This window comes from Zootoca vivipara, chromosome 14, assembly GCF_965207765.1.
Source record: "Zootoca vivipara chromosome 14, rZooViv2.hap1.1, whole genome shotgun sequence".
NCBI lineage: Eukaryota > Metazoa > Chordata > Lepidosauria > Squamata > Lacertidae > Zootoca > Zootoca vivipara.
In genome coordinates, this window is record NC_142597.1 from 38,447,397 (window position 1) to 38,467,410 (window position 20,014).

Below are 20,014 nucleotides of genomic sequence, written 5' to 3' on the forward strand. Positions count from 1 at the left end.
AACAAGCGGTGTGTTATATTTTGGTAGTTATTTTTAATTTGTATATTATGATTTGGGTGGCTTATATTGTTTTGAAAGCGAATTTGTATTTCTTTTCTCTTTTTTTGTATTGATTTTTAAAATGAATTAATAAAGGTTTTTTAAATCTTAAAAAAAGAAGAAAAATAAACTGAAATGCTGGTGGTCACGTTAACACTTAGTTCCTGCCCACCGTTGCCAAGTGTTCTTGATTGGCAATGGATCTCCAAAGCCTCAGATGAAAGCTACCTAACTTTTTTTTTTATGTGGAGGAATCAGGAGCTGAGCTTGGGACCTTGTGCATGCACAGTATGAGATTCCAGGTAGCAGAAAAGTTATCCCATGGTTCACTCTCTCCTCCCCTCCCAGTTCTGCCATTGGTTTATGAGGGGGGGGGGATTACATTTGAAAATAATCAGAGGGGTGGATTAAGTTATGGGTGAGGTTCAGCCAGCCACAAGGTGTTCATGAGTGTCCTTTTATTCTACAAATCCATCTCAGTACTGGTCATGCTGCAACCTTCCTGGGTGCTCAGGCTTCAAAGTCCAGGAAAAGACGTCCCAAGACAATTCATGTGAAACTGACGGACAGAGAACACAGTATGGGGTGCAGTGCCTCAGGATTCCACCAGAGGGCTGGAGTCTCTCTCTGATTAGCTACCAAGATAGCCAGACAAGGGGTGGAGCCAGCACTTTGGGCGGGAATATAAAAGGAGCCGTTTCCGAGAGAATGTTCAGATAGGGTTTCGTTTGAGGGGAGAGAGAGTTGGTTCTGGATAGAAACATCCACTCTGAGGAACATATCCAAAGCTGGAGAAAGGAGTCTCCGAGCTTAGTGTGAAGGACGGTGTGTGGTATTAGGCCAGGAGTTAACTGGGAGGCTGAGCCAGGAGTGGGAGTAGAAGCTGTAAGGATACAGTCTACTTAGGTCTCATTCCAGTCAGGAGGGGAGAGATTCTTCTAGAAAGAGAAGACTCCAAAATCAGTTGAGGGGTGTGGTGATGATCCCCGGGGTCTATTACTTGGAGTACCTCAGGAGTGGGATTGTCAAAGGGCTGGGTAACTGACAGAAAGTAGCATCTTGTTTAAGAACCAAACTATTAAGCTGCAACACCTGTGCAACAACAGAGTTAAGGAACTGAAGTGAAATAACTGGAAATAAGCTGAGCATTTACCATCTAGTCTAAAAACCTGTAACATCTACCTGAGGCGAAGTAACTGAACTTAAGCAACTGAAGTTTAAAATAAGCTGTGCTTGATTGGAAGCCCGTAACATCTGTTATATTTAGTATAAATACTATTAGGTGAACGGTTTCCCGAAATAACATCATATCCTGATGTATCCTTTGTTTTATCCACGTTGTTCTGTTAAACAAATATTTCTTACTTGTTCCAACTTCTGCACAAGTCTCCCAAGTACCAAAGTTTTCCCTCACACAAAATCCAAAAATATAACCTGTGGTGGTTGTTATAGAGTGTGTATGCAGTTTGGATCTACTGTAATAGCAGTGGGATCCGCTACAGAAGCTTTTTAAATCAGAGATGCTGCAGAGCTCAGGAAAGTTTACTGGGGGGGAAAGCAACACACATCCCTCAGCTACTTTGCAATTAAGTTCAGAACGCCATGCTCTACCAATTCTGAAGTGCCCTGAGGATGAAGGAGGAAAATGGAAAACGCCTTTTGTGGGAGAAGGTGTTTGAGAACCTGCTGGACAGATTTTGGCACAGCTCTACTAATTCTAAGCAAGGTAGAAACTTTGGAGCAGGACTGGGCAAGTTAAACACATGCAGTCCTGGAGCTCCCTCTGCTGACTACCAAATATCATTTCCACCTCACCCAGCAGATGAGGGTGCCATTCACAAATAGGAAAATGCAGACAACTTTGACTCATTAACTCCTTTAACAAATTTTGATGCCCTCGGGGATGACCTGTGGTTTTTTCTGTAGTCTTAAGGTTGCAGTCTTCAATTAAAATGTAAACATTAAATTAATATAAGTCCCCCAAGTGTAAAGAAAGCACCTGAGAAATAAATCAGGATTTGTATCCCCATAAAAATTGCAGTCCTGAACAATGGTTGCAAACCTTCCACCCACCCTACCCTGCATGGACCACTTGAAAATTGCTGGTGGCTATGCTGGAGCACTTAGTGATTTTTCTGCCTGCTGTAGCGATTGTAATATGTTGTGCTAGATACTGTATTGTAATTCCTTCTTTTATTTTATTATATTACAATCTGAATTCCATATAATTCAAACTGTGAAATGCAATATAATAAATCTATCTTGTCCTTACTGACCAGATGCCCAGTGGGAAGTCTGCAAGTAAGACCTGAGAGCAAGCCTTCTAAATTTATTTATTTGAACAAATAAAAAGGTAATAATATACTGCTTATAATGAATTACCTACTGCCTTGCAGGACATATTCAGGAGAAGAAAAGGCTAAGGAGTAAACCCTACACGAATCCGGAGCAGAGTCCCTAAGACGGTTGCACCTTCTACACCTCCTCCCGGCAACTCCTGCAGCCAAGCTGGTGCCAAATATCTTGCTCTGGGCCATAGCTGTCTAGTTTTCCCTTTTCTCACGAGGAAGCCTATTCAGCATAAGGGAATTTCCCTTAAAAATGGGGATAACTTGACAGCTATGCTCTGGGCAGTAGTTCAGTGGTTAGAACATCTGCTTTGCATGCAGAAGGTCCATCCCAGGTTCCATCCCTGACAACTCCAAATAGGGTTGGGCAGGGACAACACTTTTATTCTTTAAAGAAGGTGCCTGTACTCACTATGAAGTTGTTTCAGTAAGTGCCATACTTTTCACCAGTGTTTTTCTTATGGGGGGGGGATGTGTTGGTACTGTGTACCCTTGAGTACCCCTAGGGGGGAAAAGCACTGGGGTTGGAAAAGACTCCTCCCTGGAATCCTGGAGAGCCATTCCTCTCAGTCTGTGCAGACAATACTGAGCTAGATGGACCATTAGAACTTTTGCAATACCTCAAGGACCGCCTCTCTCCATATGAACTTATCCAGACTCAGGGACAGGCATCCCCAAACTTCAGCCCTCCAGATGTTTTGGACTACAATTCCCATCTTTCCCTGACCACTGGTCCTGTTAGCTAGGGATCATGGGAGTTGTAGGCCAAAACATCTGGAGGGCCGCAGTTTGGGGATGCCTGCTCCTGGATCATCTTCTGAGGCCCTTCTCTGTGTGTCCCCTCCACAACAGATTTGGAGGCTGGCAACCCAAGAGCTGTCTTTTTCAGTGGTGACTCACTGTTTGTGGAATGCTCTCCCCCAGGAGTTTGGCTGGAGTCTCCATTATACATATTTAGGCACCAGGCAAAAACGCCTGTTTAGGGAAGCTTTTAATGTTTGATGGATTTCTGTATTTTAATGTTTTGTTGGAAGCCGCCTGGAGTGGCTGGGGGAACCCGGCCAGATGGGCGGGGTATAAATAAATTTATTATTATTATTATTATTATTTAACTAGGCCTTTGGCTGATTGACATCTGAGGCCCTTTTAAAGTGTGTTGTGGAAGGTGGATTATTGGGTTGTCTTTGTTTTCTTTTTCTTTTTTACCATGTACTGGATATTCCTGTGTATAAGACTACTTTTTAACCCAGGAAAATCTTCTCAAAAGTCGGGGGTTCTCTTATACGCCGGGTCGTATTTCTTATACGGTGAGTATATCCCAAACTCTATATTTTAACTGGGAAAGTTGGGGGTCGTCTTATGCGCCCAGTCGTCTTCTACGCCAGAATATAATGGGGGGGGGCTTATATTTGTGATTTTCATGTTGTGTACCCCCCTGAGAGCTACAAGTATAGGACGGTGTACAAATTAAAATAATAAAATTTAATAGGTCTCTCATTAACCCTACCCAGCATGGAAATTTCTACCCAACAATGCTCAAAGGGCCACAGATTCCCCAGCCCTACCAGGGAGCATTCTTATTCAAAACAGGGCCACACTTTATAGAGGTTGAGTGGGTGCAGGTAGGTTCAGCTGGTTTGTCAGGCAATGATTCCCATGCCCTGCGGGATAAGCTTCTCTGGCTGTGGAAGAGAATTACCTCCTGCCTTTTCTGCTGTGGCCTGTTTCAGCAGGCAAGATTGCTAGTTTTGTCTTCCAAAAAGGCCTGAGATGGAAGATTGCTGACTTTAAAAATAATAATAATAATATTCAAGGGTGTGTGCCAGTGTGGTGGAAAGAAGGCAGGAGAGCACATGATATAAGAACACTCATGTTGAAATATTAAGTACAATTTATTAGCACAGACAGGAGCATTGGCTGTGACGCTTTAGGTCAGAGTTCAGCAAATGTTTTCAGCAGGGAGCCGGTCCACAGTCCCTCAGACCTTATGGGGGGGCCAGGCTATTTTTTGGGGGAGGGGGGGATGAACGAATTCCTATGCCCCACAAATAACCCAGAGATGCATTTTAAATAAAAGGGCACATTCTACCCATGTAAAAACATGCTGATTCCCAAACCGTCTGTGGGCCGAATTTAGAAGGCGACTGGGCCGGATCCGGCCCCCGAGCCTTAGTTTGCCTACCCACGGTCTAGGTCACTTTTTTAGTGATCTGAGACAGGTTGAGCCAATTCCAAATTTGTGGTCTTATTAAGAGAGGGCAGAGGTCCCACCCCCAAATATTTTTTTTAATTTACAGTAGGATTTCTTCAGATGTCAGAGTCACAAAATCACCAATTATGCAATATGGGAGATCAAGTCCTGTGTTACTTTGGGCACAACTCTGTTAGCCTGGAGCCTGGTAGTACAATGCTATAGGGAACTACCTATTTAATGTTCTGGTGGGAATCATAAGTGAGATACCCACACAGTAGAATTTGCTCCCAGGCCAGTAACAGCTGCCACATGGAAGCAGATAAATGTTAAGATAGTTTACTGTTGTAGAAGATAAGGCTCAGCAAAACAATTCTGGATGTAGATATGTACAGCTTGTAGGCTTTTGCAGACCCGGATATCAGATACACACAAGTACAAAGTATCTCCATTGCTCTTTAAAAAATCCAGCAATTCAAGACACAACATTGGACTAACAGACAGACTGCAGACTAACAAACTATTTCGTTGACGTGCATTAATCACAGATACAGTTGGGGTACTGGGCCGTTACCATAGCAACTGTCTTGGATGACCTTGCACCTGTGATTAGCTCATTAATGGGATGATTTATGCCCATGAAAGAAATTAACCCCTTCTCATGTCCAGTTACTCCAGCATGCTCTACCAAGGGAGGTTCCACCTGTATTCCAGTTGACCGACTTACTGCTTCTTATGGTGGGATCAGCTTGTATGCATTGTGTGGTGATTTTACTGATGTGGTCATGAGAATAGAATGTTTTATTGTGTTGCATATGGTCAAATTTTTATATGCCTTTATTATTATATTGTAGATTGCCTAGAGGTGACCAGTATTAGGTGATCAAGGTAAGATAGAGCCATAATTTGTTAGCTACATTTACCCTGTTTCTCCTATTTTAAGACGTAGTCATAAAATAAGCCATAGCAGGATTTTTAAGCATTCAAGGAATATAAGCCATACCCCGAAAATAAGACATGGTGATAGGCACAGCAGCAATGCCGGCTGTGGCAGGAGGAGGAGGAAAAATATAAGACATCCCCTGAAAATAAGCCATAGTGTGTTTTGTTGAGGAAAAATAAATATAAGACGGTGTCTTATTTTCGGAGAAACATGGTAGTCAACCAACCAGCCCACCTGATTGTTCTATCCAAAGACCATTATAGGTTGCATGTAATCTCAATAGTGCCACTACACAATGCAGAGCTTTTGCTGTCTCTGAAAAACAACCATAGCAAAATCTCCACCCTCTGTTCGCCCACCCACATGTCTCCCTGATACTTATTATAAATCTTCTTTGTTATATTCTGTTGCCCATTCTGTCTGCTCATTGAGAAGAGCCAGTGCCTATTGGAAAGCCTTAGTCATGCATATGGGTAAAAAAAAAAAGGCAGAGGATTAGTTGGGAACATTTGATGCCCTCCAGAGATTGTTGGACCCCAACATGGACCATGCTCAGGGATGTGGGGTGTTATAGCCCTGCAACATCCCTCATCCCTGGTTTAAGACCAAAGGAAAATCAAGAGGGTTAAGATAAGGAGAGACTATATCCCAGAAGTGGAGTGCATGTCTTGCAGGCAGAAGATCCCAAATTCATTCCCTAGTATCTCCATCTAAAAGAATCAGATAGTACATATTGGAGAAAGCCACATGTCTTATTGAGAGAGGGGCCAGTTTGCATGCCTAATTCGTTTACTCTGTGATTGCCTATCTTCTGATTATTTAGATGCAAAGAAAGTTTGTGTTATTTTGGTTAAAGATAAACAAAGGGAGGAACATAATTGCCCTGCCATGTCAGTAGTTCAAAGCATGCCCCAGAAGCGGCAGTGTGCACATTGGCAGGCTCTGTGGTGCCTTAACCTTCATGCACATTCATTGACCCTAGGGATTATGTACCCACTCTCCAGAGCAGAGCAGTGGCCCTCCATAGGTTGCTGAAATACTGCTGATTGACAATGCTGGCTGGGACTGGTGTAGTCCAACAATGTCTGGAAGACCACAGGTTATTCATCGCTGCTCCACAGGCCCTGTGAAGGGGAGCTGGTCCCTGACAAAGGACAATGGGGAAGGATGCAACCCCAGTGTTTTTGCATGCAGAAAGTTCCAGATCGAATGCCTAGCGTCTCTAGTTTAAAAAAAGAAAATCAGGAAGCAGATGATTGAATAATCCCTGTCTGCAACTCTGGAGAGCTGCTGCCAGTCAGAGTAGACAATACTGAACTAGGTGGATGATAAGCAGTGCTTCCTGTGTTCTTCTTCCTCTCTCACTCACACACTATGAAGAGAGTATCCCTGGATATGTGCAGAGTGCATTTCTCCTACTGAGTCCCTGCAGCTGACTCTTTTCCCGTCCTCTCCCACTTACACCCCCCTGGAATCAACTCCTCTGCTATTATGGTTGGAGCATCAACTTCCACACCCCTCACCCCCAAATCAAGTGCAAATAAATTTCATTAGGAAATAAGTTGACAAGACCCGCTCAGTTGCTGAAAGGAAACCTACCTAACCTTCTGCTGAACAAACCCACCTCATAAAAAGAGTGGGGTTGGTGGAACTTGAAATTGTGTGCATATTTCCCTGGCACATAGGGCAGCAGCTGGGCACAGCAGGAGTTTCATTCTCAGACAAATAATCCATCTGACCTGCTTTTTGCTCTCTGTTCTCACTCTTAGAAACAGCACTCTGGCTTTAATTCTGCTATAGCAGTGGGTTTGGCGTAAATAACCTGGTGCATCCCTTCAAAGCATTTAAATGACAAAATCAACAGTTAAGCACCCTGGGCTTTTGAAGATTGGTAGTGCCAGGTGAGCAATCTTTCCCAGCAATGGGCAATCCACAAGAATGAATGAATCTTTATTTGTGTCAGCCATTGGCCATAGCAATTAAACAATAATATACAAAGAATAGAAATAAAAAGTAAATTATATAAAATACATTTTAGGGTTTTGAATCAATAGTAAAATAGTGGCTATCCACAAGAGTGTCAGGCGCATTCTACATAAAGGCGCTGTGCTCACGTCGCTCAGTACTTGTTTCACTGGTGAGCTGCTCTTCATCTGCAAATTGTTCTGCAAGAGAATGCATAGGGGGGGGCGCTGCTAGTAACTTTGTCGCAGAACAGATTGTGCAATCTGTGCAAGAGCCCTTGTGCTCTGCATGATTGTGATCCCCCATATATTCTCAAGAATCCTTCGGAGTGTACAGGCATTCTTTGGCGGACATGCAAACTAGCTGGAAAGGGTTCAGGGCAGGGGGGATGTGGAAATCAGAGGGACAGATGCTCTGTGGAAGAAGCTTATTTATTTTCACCCCACCTTTACTCTAAAAACCCTGATGTAGCATTTTTGCAGCCTGATCCCAAGCACATTTACTAGGACATGAACTCCAGATTTCAAGGGAGTTATTTGCAAGCTGAGTATGCCCAAGATTGCAGCATTAGCTCTCACAAGCACTCTGTAAAATAGGATAGAGTCCTGGGGTCAGAAAACTTTTTCAGCAGGGGGCCAGTCCACTGTCCCTCAGACCTTGTGTGGGGCCGGACTATATTTTGGAAAAAAATATGAACAAATTCCTATGCCCCACAAATAATCCAAAGATGCATTTTAAATAAAAGCACACATTCTACTCATGTAAAAACACCAGGCAGGCCCCACAAATAACCCAGAGATGCATTTATAAGAAAAGGACACATTCTACTCATGTAAAAACACGCTGATTCCTGGACCGTCTGTGGGCCAGTTTGAGAAGGTGATTGGGCCGCATCCGGCCCCCGGGCCTTAGTTTGGGAACCCCTGGGATAGACTGACAGTGTTTTGCCCAAAAGCCTCTAACAGCCCTGCAAGGAAGGCCAGCTGTGACTTAATAGCTAACGGATACTTTTAAGGGAACCCTGAATATAGACTGACAATTACTTATAATCATAATTACCCACAAGGCTGACAAAAATATATTTTCAATCTCTATAAGTGCTGGAACATTCACCAATCAATAACATTAATAAATTGACAACCTTAAAAATGTCTGCCCAATTAACTGCGCAGATTGATTTTAAAATTATAATTAATACAAATGTGGGGTAGGCACCATCTCCCTCACAATGCCTCTTGCATCCTCTAATAACACAGAAACGACTGCTATTGTGAGCTTTTATATTCTACTGATGCAATTGCAAATGTTTGCATGTTTAATGGATGACTATAACTCCATCAAAATTCTCATGCACGGTCTTCGGGGCCTGATCCCAAGCAAGAGTGCCTGATGGTGCGATCTATGCACGTTTACTTGGGTAGGCCTTTTAGGGAAAGTGGGACTTCTTTCGGAGTAAATGCGCACAGAGCCTTACTCTGCAAGGTCTCTTTAAACGAATGACAGCCTCAACGGAGGTCAAACACACCCTGTCAGAACTAACCCCGCCTCTTATTTCCTTGCATGGGGAGGGGGGGCGGTGGAGAGAGAGTAGAAGCATGCTGGAGTTGCGCATGCGCACACTTTGCCCCTTCCTCATGCTCCCTATTCTCGTTCTCTCTTGCCCTCTGACTCACGAGCCCAGTCTGGGGAAGGAGGGGGCGTGGCTTCCCCCTCGCCGTCTCGCGCGAGCTGCGGCCGAGAAGGGGGTAAGCGGGAGGGGCGGGGCGAGCGGAACGTTGAGCGAGTGGTGGGCGGGGCGAGCGGAACGTTGTGTATATCGGTCGAATGTCTCAGCGTTCCGAAAGGCCCGGTCGGGCAGCACGTGGGGGGACGACCGAGGAGCCCGCGGCGGGTGGAGGGGTCGGGCGCGGCGGCAGCGCACGGGGGCTTGGCACCGGCACCGGGGGTGGGACGGCCAGGAGGAGACGGAGGAGGGCGAGCATCACCGGGCGGATCGTGAGTAGCGGCTTTAACTGGAGGGTTAAGGCGCCAGTCCTCATGGGGGAGGGCTTCTTTATGATCAAACACGCGCTTTGCTTTTTGTGGGAGGACAGAGCGGCCGTTCGGGGCCTCCGCTGGATTAAACGAACGGTTGCTCCTTCCCAAGTAGCGATTTTTTTTATTCCATTTGTTGGGTGTTTTTTGCCGTTTTTTCTCCCTCCCGCAACAACTTCTCGACTCGCCCCTGCAGTTGTGCCCCTTTAAGGGTCTTCTGGTCTGCGGCAGTTAGCAGGTGAGAGAGCGCTTAGCTTCGCCAGCCGGTGGCATTTTACACCGAGAAGCACCAAGAGCAGGCCTCGGTTACCTCTCTCCTCCTTCGCCTTGCTCCGCGTTGGCGTTTCGCCCACCCAACCCGTGGCACGTGGTTCGGCCCTTCCTAGTTATGGGCCGCTCTCCACCCCACACGCACTCTCCCACCCACCCTATATTTGTAAAGCGGCGGCTTCTTAGGGGATCCCTTCGCTCGAGCCAAGGCTGGAGATTAACCTTTGTTAAAGCACGGCTCTTCCGCTGTGCTCTCGCTGATTTTGTCTTGTGCATTAAACAAAAAGAAAGCGTTTTATACTGTCCTTCGAAAATTCAGAAAAGTTTTGCACCTGTGATTTTGTTGAACGTGGAGCCACTCCTCCTTGTCCCCAGTGCACTGTCATTAGCCTGCCCTTGGGAGCTCCTCTTTGCTCTGTGGCACTGAAATGTGTATCTTCCTTTTCATGTCTCTATACAGTACTAGCATTTCTCCCCTGCTCCACCTTTGGGGTGGGTGGGTAAGGAGACAAGCTCTTCCTTAATTCTACCCTCTCCTCTGCTCTCTGGGTCCTCCACTCCCCCTTATGAACTTTGAACAGCAAAGCACTATGGAGCTATGTCACCTTAAGTAGGAAACCTGGGACCTCTGGTAAGATTCTCCCTCGTTGTTGCAGGTGGTGTTGTGGCTTCTCTGAGCCCTTGGCTTGTGGAAAGTGTTCATGGCTTGGAGGAACAGGTGCTAGGCCTGCCTGGAGTCTGCCAATGAAGACTCACAGGTCTGTGTCACCTCTCTTATCCCGTGAAGATGCCACTGGATTGAGCCTGTGTGATTTGCTCTGGTTCCTGTTTTTAAACTCGTATGCTGGGTAAACGTTAGGTGTATACTCTCTTGTGTGCGCACACACAATGCACACACACAATGCACATGTAGATAACATGCACACCATACATTTAAAGCATACAGCTTCCTGCAAAGAATCCTGGGAACTGTAGTTTCACCCCTCGCAGTTACCGGGATTGTTTGGGTAAAGCCGTGTGGTTTAAATATACAGTGTGGATATTTCCCTGGTGATAAGTTCTGGTACAACAGCATGCTGAACAAAATCTACTTTTCTGGGTAGCTTTGGTCAAGTTGCTTTTTTCTCCTCTGTATCTGTAGCCGAGGCCTAACTCACAGGGTTGTTGAGTTGCTCTGTGTAAGGGAAATGTTGTGTTAAACCTAGCATTATTGAGTGGCAGGTGGTGTTTGCTGAAGCAAGAGGCTGCTGTTGGCTGTTAACAAGAGCATTCTAGGACTTTCACACAATGGGTGAGAGTTTGGATGGCTTTGAGTTAGGTTAAGATACTTGTTCAGGTCTGAAACTCATTAGCACCCCCCTGCCAAAGAACAACCAAACCATCTTATGCTGCAAGGAGTAAAACTTGAGAAAAAACTAGTGTCTTACTGAAATAGTGAGGTCCTCTCTGACCATAACCCCTCCACCCCAAATAAAGTACAAAACACAGAGCTGGCTTGGGTGTGTTCTGTGAGTGTTTGGCATTTGTTTCAGCTACATGGACTGTGATAATTCCTCTAGAGTAATTGCCACACCTTGTGTCTGCCTTTTCAATTACTTCATGTGCCTTTGCTTTTACACACATACACAGGCAAACACTTTGACAATTGTTGGGAATGAATTTGATTGTAAACACGTTTTTTGTGTGCGAAAAATCTCTGGTGTAACACAACTACATGCTCTTGGCCCTGACGTTATTCCAATGGGAGATGGGGCTCTGGCTCAGTCGGTAGAGCATCTGCTTTGTGTGCAGAAGGTCTCTGGCTTAGACCCCTGAGGCATCTCTAGCTACAGGCATGAGAAAACTCCCTTCCTGAATCCCTGGAGTGCTGCTGCCAGTCAGTGTACACTATACTGAGCTACATGGGCCCAATGGTCTGACTCAGGAGAAGGCCGCTTTCCTTTTTTCCTAAGCAGGTGAATCACCAATTGGACCGATGTGCTTTTTTGGTACTTTTTAATTTATTGCATTCACATCCCGCCTTTTTCCTCAAGGAGCTCAACGTGGCCTACATGGTTTCCCCCCATCTCATTTAATCCCCACACAACCCTGTGAGGCAGGTTAGGCTGAGAGGTGACTGTCCTCCAGGATCACCCAGTGAGCTTAACGGAGATTTGAACCCAGATCCCCCAGGTTCTGCTCTGACATTAAGTCAATGCTTCCCGAACTTGGGGTCTCTAGCTGTTTTTGAACTACAATTCCCATCATCTCTGAACACTGGTCCTGCTAGTTAAGGACAATGGGAGTTGTAGTCCAAAAACAGCTGTTTGGGAAACACTGCTCTAACCACTAGACTGCAGCGGCTCACCGCCTTGGTTTGATTTGCATTGTGATCCACAAATATGACGCCGGCAGATTTGAGAAGAGGGTGCCTTGTGCCCAAGGGCACCTTTTAGGATCTGTTGATCTCTCTGTCGTGGTGACCCTGGCCTTCGCCCTTTGGCTGTGCCCTCTATCAACCTTCCTGAGTGTGGCAGATGAGGAGGGAGGAGGAAAAGAAGTTTCAATGGGACGTGGTCTCCAGCTTTCCTTGTTTGCTTTCGTCCTGTCCTAGGTGAGCAAGTTCCTGGTGCCCGGATCCTCAAGCAAGGCCTATATAGCAGCCTAGTGAGCTCGCTTGCCTTCTAAGAGGAATTGCCCTACTGGAGCTTTCCAGGCATAAGTGGCTGCTGGAGGTCACCCTCCCTGCACTGCTCTCTTCCTCCCTCCCTCCCTGGAGGGGGGCTAGTGTTGAATGGTAACTTGAGAAATGTCACTCACTCTTTCCTCCTCCAGTCCCTCCTCTGCTGGACTCCCGTCTTCTCCCATTGGCTGCTGGTGATGCCTTCCTCTTGCAAGCAGGGGAATGATTAAGCAAACTTGGAGGGTTTTTTGGGGAGGGAATGGAAGGAGCCCAAGAGCCTCGTTTTTTCTGCTGAAGCAGAGACCTCATTCCCCCAACGCTTAGGCGGATTCCTGAAGGAACAGCTGTTTTAAATGGAAGCCTTAAAACAAAACAAAAAATCGTTTTCGAGTGGCTGCCATTGATATGTGGTAGAGTTAGCCATGTGGTCACAGTGAAAGCAAGCATCCTGGGGCTGTTTGGATGGAGGCAGAGGGTGTCATTCTGGAATATTGTGTGACCTGGGACGGCAGCTCCCAAGAGGCAGTGTGGTGTAGTGGTTAGAGTGCTGGACTTGGACCTGGGAGACGAGGGTTCAATTTCTGTCATGAAGCTCAGTGGGTAGTCTGGGGACAGTTGCTCTCGCTCTCTCTTCCTCGGCCTAACCTACCTCACAGGGTTGTTGTGAGGATAAAAAACGGAAAGAGGGAGAAGGGTTGGCACCACTTTTGAGTTCATAGGAGAAAAGGTAGGATATAAATGTAATAATAATGTTATCCCTGATGCTGAGCTGCTGCTTTTACTGTGGTTGCTCCCCATCATATTGTTGCTGCGGGGGCACATTGTCTGGTACAGTGGTACCTCGGGTTACAAACACCTCAGGTTACAAACACTTAGGGTTACAGACTCCGCTCACCTGGAAGTAGTACCTCGGGTTAAGAACTACCTCAGAATGAGAACAGAAATCGCGTGATGGCGGCAGCGGGAGGCCCCATTAGCTAAAGTGGTACCTCAGGTTAAGAACGGACCTCCGGAATGAATTAAGTTCGTAACCAGAGGTATCCACTGTATTTTTTGTTTGTAGCAAAATAAAAGATGTCATTTATATCTCTCATTTCAGGATACAAATTCTCCTAAGGTCACTCATAATTCGCATAATGCTACATGAAAACCACGTTGAAATATCGCAATTAATCAGTATCTGTCCCTATTGGGTAGTTGGTGGTAGATGATCTTTGGAGGGGTAGGAACAGTCCCCTTTGAACAGGAGCACAGGTATAGCCATGGGCAGATCTCTTTTGCCTCCCCCCAAAATGGCCTAGCCATCCTTTGTAAAGCAACTAGGCATTGCGGACTCATGTGGCAGTGAGTTCCGTAGGCTACTTGTGTGTTGCGTGACGAAATGCTGCTGAGTAATGCCGCGCCCAGGTGTTGGGCAGAGGTCTTTCAGTATTGGTCCCATCACCTGGCATTCAGAGGTAGGCTCAATAGGAGTTGTTGGGGAAATTTCCCCCCTCTTGGTTGTTGCTGAACTGCAACTCCTGTCAGCCTCCCCAGCAAGCATGGCCAGTGGCCAGGGTTGGTGGGAGTCGTACTTCAGCAAAATCTGGAGGGCCACAGGCTCCCCACACCTGCTGTATAAATCAATAGCCATCCTGCTAGCCCCCAAGAGTGTTACCCTCTGCGAATACCTTTAAGCCCCATTTGGTGCCACCTGAGTCGGTGGCTGCGCCTGCATCTTGTGGGAAGGGGTTCCACAGTTTCCCTCTGCTGTGAAAAAGTGCTTCCTCATTGTCCATCCCAAATCTCTTACTGGGTGGCACCTAGAGGGTTCTAGTATTAGGAGACAGGGAGGAATAACTTTCAGCCCTATTATGGGGGGCTACATTAGTGCTGTAGCACATGCTGAGTGTTCTGGGTAATGAAATATGAATGCATTTCGGCAGGTTTTAGGGATTTGTCCTTTAGCAGATTCCCAGGCTGTCTTAAAAGTTGCCCAATGCTGTCTTAAATGTTGCAGCCTTAAATGCTGCTCAGATACCATTCCCTGAGGCAGTGGTGTCTTAACAGGCTGTGTTGTCTTTGGCTTCCTTTGCTGTTTATTCATTACCCAAAGCGACTTAAAAGTGATGCAAATATTAAAACCGTGTATAAAAAAACCCCAGAACAAACCTAAAAACACATCCATACACCTAGAAAAAGGCAAGTCGTAACACACCCCACTCCAGAGGCCACAGATAGCTAAAAATCGTCTCGAGTTAAGGGCCAGAAACCTGGGTGAAAAATGCTTTTGCCTGGTGCCTAAACCTAAAACATAGGTAATGATGGCACCGGGGGTGCCTCACCTAAGACAGCATCTCGCAAGTGGGGAGCCACCACTGAAAAGGCCTGTTCTCATGCTGCCCCTCAATACTTGCTAGGAAGAAGTCATTTTTTAAAAAAACAAAGCATGGGTTTTTGTTTTTAAATCCAGCTGGTGAAATTGGAAACCCTACCGAAAGAAAGCTAAATGTAAAAATAAAATACTGCAGTTCGTAGACCAGGGGTAGGAAAACTATACTAGACTCCAACTCCCATCATACCTTGCTGGCTGGGGCTGATGGAAGCTGCAGTCCATCAACAATTGGAGGGAAGCAGGTCTCTTCCCCCCCCCTCACCTGAGAGGTCATAACTGGCACACAGAAATTACATTTTTTTAAAATACTTTTGTCCTGCCCTTTCTCCTTGACACTTGAAATGGGGCCCATGGCTCCCTCCCTTCCCATTTGTCTTTCCAATAAACTGAGAAAGAGGCTGTGTGCCTCTTTTTCCAGCCCGCGACTTACCCTAGCATCAAATGGTTCTGGGAGCCGTAGTTTAAGGGTGCTGGGAACTGTAGCTTCGTGAGAGGTGATACTACAGTTCCCAGCTTCTTTGAGGAGGCGAGTCACCCTGAGATCAAGAGTAGTTTGCTCTACTGACTGAGCTATATTGTTGCTTTTAATGTGTGCATCCCTCTCTGCCTTTAATGCTTATTGTTGTTCTTTATTAAATTGTTATACCACCCTTCACCTGAAGATTGCAACATAAAAGTACAAAATGAAGATGTAAAATACATAATAAAACAAAAGAATAACAGCCTTCCCACAGACACATTTAAAAGATCAGAGAATGGTAATTGGCCAAATTAAAGGCACTGAGGACAAAATATATAGCCAGTTGGTTGCAGGGCAGGCAACGTAACTGCTCGGGGGCCCAACCTGCAGTGTTCCCTTAAAGCAGTACAGTGGTGCCTTGCTAGACGAATGTCCTGTAAGACGAATTTTTCGCTTAAAGAAAAGATTTTTCAAGCGGAGGTTGCCTCGCTAGACGAATTAGTTTTACGAAAAATTCGTCTAGCAAATCGTGGTTTCCCATAGGAATGCATTGAAATTCAATTAATGCGTTCCTATGGGCAAATTTTTTTCCCAGTGCATTCCTATGGGATTCGCTAGACGAATTTTTCGTTACACGAATTTACACGTGGAACGAATTAAATTTGTCTAGCGAGGCACCACTGTATTGGGCTGCGTCCATGGCTTCCCTTTGTGAATCTGGGAACTGTAGTTTGTGAAGGGTGCTGATGGTTTCTAGGGAGAGCCCTGTTCCCTTCACAGAGCTACAATTTCCAGAGTTCCCTGGAAGGAGGCATTGATTGTTAAACCATCCTCTGAAGCCTGCAATTGTTCCTGAGCCTCTGAAGTCAGAATCCCTGTTGCCCCAAAGCAGCTGGCTGTGGCTCAAGTCTTGCAAGAGCCCTATGTGATGTCAGAGCAGCCAGACTAATCAAAGCTGTGAAGTTTAGGCCTTCTATTGGCTCAGAGGGACCTGTAATTGCACCTGTGGCCCATCACACTTGATTAGTTCGCGATCATATCTCTCTCTCTCAACACTTTGCATTCAGTGACCTTGGTTCACCCAGAAGCCTAGACTTCTAACTGCCCCAGGGATAGGTTCTGTGTAGCTCAGAAGCCTGTAGAGTCTTGCATCCAAAATAAATTGATCCCTTAACGTCCCCCTTTAGGTGATTTTTGTTGCCTTGACACTCTCTTCCCCCCTCCCCCCTTGCAAACCAGCAACGTGACTACTGGTAGCAAAGGGGAAGCATGCCCCTCCCTCCTCATAAACGTAAAAAAAAAGCGAGTGAAATAACTTCAAAGCTGAGAGGGGTGTGCCTGATAGAGCAGCTCTGCCCGGTCTGGAATTGCTTTAATGATGTGCTTGCTCTCCGTAGGAAGAGGGGAAAGTTTTTACTTTGCTGCCTGTGTTTGAACTAAGTCCTTGGCTGAGTTGTTACGTGTATAATGTTGCATTTAAATTTTTGTTTTGTTTTTGGAAGATAAATGCTGTACTAAGTTAATCCTAGTTACAGGTAGGTAGCCGTGTTGGTTTGACGTAGTCGAAACAAAATACAAAAATTCCTTCCAGCAGCACCTTAAAGACCAACTAAGTTTTTATTTTGGTATGAGCTTTCGTGTGTATCTGAAGAAGTGTGCATGCACACCAAAGCTCATACCAAAATAAAAACTTAGTTGGTCTTTAAGGTGCTGCTGGAAGTAAGTTAATCCTGTGAGCAGCGAATCTGGATTCTTTGCAGTGCAGTAAATGGGCATAGCTGCCAAGTTTTCCCTTTTCTCACGAGGAAGCCTATTCAGCATAAGGGAATTTCCCTTAAAAAAAGGGATAACTTGGCAGCTATGGTAAATGGGCAGACTTCTCATGAATCTCTCACTTGACGCCTTCTGTTGGTTGATAACAAGGAGCTTTTGTAGGGTGCGGAACCCCAGTCTTTGACTCAAGGGTGTGTTTGCAAGAAGTTTGAGGGTGAGACACAAAAGGCCCTGGGTGCCATAACAACATATCTACCCTACCTGACTTGCTGGGGTCTTATCTGTGCCACCTGAGGTTTTCCCCAGGACAACCTCAGGCTTGTAAATGGTTATTATTATTATTTTTTAAAGGCCTAGAAGCTTGCTCAAAGGGAGATTTAGTAAAATTTACTTTTTGTGGCATCTTTATATAATTTTTCTCTTCCTTTCTCTCTGCACTCCAGTGAAATTGTTTCATTTTCTCACTGGGGCATGCTCTAGGTTATCAAAATGAATTATTTATTTGGATTGTTACGGCAGTATTCAGTTAAGTTTTACTTGGAGTAGAGCCATTGAAATTAATAGGCCTAACATGTTCATAATTTTCAGTGGTTCTACTCTAGAGTAAAACCCGTTCTGTTTTGACATGAATCAGCATTTTGGCTGCATGTGCAATAAAATTTTAAAGCGCATTCGAATCATATTATCTCCCACAAAGAAGCAATCGCGATTTCCTTTAATTTCCTTCTCACAGGGTACAATTTCCAGCAGCCCTGAAATTTTTTTTGCAGTTCCCAGGATGCTATGGGAGAAGTCATGTGCTCCAAATGTAGTTCAAGTGTTTACTATTGGGGAATCCCTATCGCTGCCCAGTAATTTGTAGAAACAACAACAACAGATTTTAAAAGGGATAGTGCAATTAGTGAGTTTGGACCTGCCATTCCAAAAATTAGGTGAAGTCACACCAAAGTCACAATTGGGTTTGCCATCTGGATTCAAATTGGCAGCTGGTGTCCCAACATAGACAACAACTGCTGCTCCTGGTTCAGGAACCCTTGTGCCAGGTTTGGTGAATACATCTTGAGAGGCAGCCTATAGAAAACAGAAAGACAAACCAGTTTCCAAAATGAGCCACATTGGAAACACTGATGTGGGGGAAGTGGCATACGAAACGAGAGCATAAATTAAAATTTATATTTATCGCCCCACTCCCCCCCCCCCGGCTGCAAAAACTGTATTATGTAGACCAGGGTTGTCCCCTCTGATTGTCTGCCACTCTTGATTGAACGTCTTGGGTAGCTGATCTTTTTAATTGGAGAGCGAAGCGGGTTGAACCCGGGATCTTGTGTATGCAGCCAGGTGCTATTCCAATATGTTCAATCTTCCCAGTTTTTTTGTTTTGTTTCTTTGCTTTCTTGTTTCCAAAAAATATAGGGGGCAAGTTGGTTTCCCCCCTCCCAATTTCCCCATCTCCTTCCCCACCAAGCTTCACACCTTTAGAACCATCCACTCTTGGAGAATGCATTTGGTATGAAGTGATGCTGGTGTTGGCGGGAGGGGAATTAAACATATTTCAACACTTTTCAGCCTGCTGGGTGTATACCTTTCCTGCATTTTAATTTCTAAACAGGTTGATCAAAGGGTTATCTACCTGGAACTACTGAATAAATAGTTATTTATTAACTTTGCGTTAGTGAAGGAAGTGTCTTGGCCGGTGTTCTGTGCTGCTCACAAGCTTGCATACTTATCAGCACAAGCAAACAGAGGGTAGTGGTAGAGGTGATCTTTTGTTGGCTGCCTTAAAGCTAAACAGGAGTCCTTGGGTACGAGACAGTCTGTGATGTGTGGTGGAACACGTTTTCTTAACAAATGATCCAAATTCGTTTCCCCTGTTGCGATACTTCTGATTCTTCTATTCTCTAATTTTCGAAATGCAGGCTTTTAGAAAATTAGTGGCAAAACAAAACAAGTGCAATACTAATAAAACAGGGCAACTAGAATGGAAAATAGCCATAGCCAAACTTGACAGGAAAGTGTTTTTACCTTTTTTTCCCCTCTAGGAAGAACCCGCTTCTCCAGTGCCTCAAGCTTGCTAAAATTAGGCCTGCCAAAATGGTCTACGTTGCTTTCCATTCCCCCCCCCTTACGCTCTATATTAAGACAAGTGGGTAGCATTGAGTTGCCATGTCTTAAAATATTCAAAGTCTTCCAATAAAAGGAACTTCCGAGCCTTGAATCGGAATATAACATTTAGATCTCACTGACAGCGCAATCCTGCGGCTGTTTATTTTGAAGGCACTGTGGCTTATTTATATGCCAATTATTCCCAGATAAGCGTGTGTAGGACTGAGGTTTAAGTGCACTCTGCATGGAAGGCTTCCTAATAGAATCTGTTGATTCATCTACCTCTGGCTAATTGGCAAAACATTTTGCGATTCAGATAGCACCAAGTGTGAAATGCCGTAAGTCTGCTGTTAGTTTTGCTTACGAAATATAAGTTGGATCTCGGTTCATTCTTAAGAGTCGGCAAAAACTTCCCAGTTCTAAATTTCCTGGTAAGTCCACATCCCTGGGGGTAGTCCGTTCCCCAAATGCAGCAAATGCCTTAAGCAGCATCTCTTTTATGTCAACTGTGTACAAGTGCTAACTTATGTGGGGTTTGTGGGTCCCAGCACAGTGGTGTTCCTGTTATCCATGATGGTCTGAATCCTAGGATGTAAAAGGGAAGATGGCATGACCGCTGTGAAGAACTTTGCCACAAAGTATGTCCCACCTATTGGGATATTCAGGACAGGTAAAGGGAAGTACTGCTTAGCACAGTATGTGGTTGATGGTGTTCAAAATTAGCTAGGCACATTTTGAACTTGGCTCTTAGCCATTTGCAACCAGGTGAAGATGCCTGACGCCTCCACCTCTGGATCCCGACTGTTTTTCACACACCATACCATCTCCTGTAGAATTTCTATTTTATCTGCA

The 20,014-nt window shown here is 45.2% G+C and overlaps 1 protein-coding gene across 3 annotated transcripts in view; it reads left to right on the forward strand.

Annotated features, from left to right (window-relative positions):
- The first annotated feature begins 9,267 nt into the window (after nucleotides 1-9,267).
- Nucleotides 9,268-20,014, forward strand: part of AKAP1 (A-kinase anchoring protein 1) — a 40,525-nt gene continuing 29,778 nt past the window's right edge. The window contains exons 1-2 of one of the 3 annotated variants that reach the window (XM_060268536.2): nucleotides 9,281-9,481; nucleotides 10,447-10,548. The gene's annotated coding sequence lies outside the window, so the exon portion shown is untranslated. Of the gene's footprint in view, nucleotides 9,482-9,547; nucleotides 9,759-10,446; nucleotides 10,549-20,014 lie in introns of those variants that run through there. The other 2 variants (XM_035139254.3, XM_035139257.3) reach the window with 2 other exon arrangements.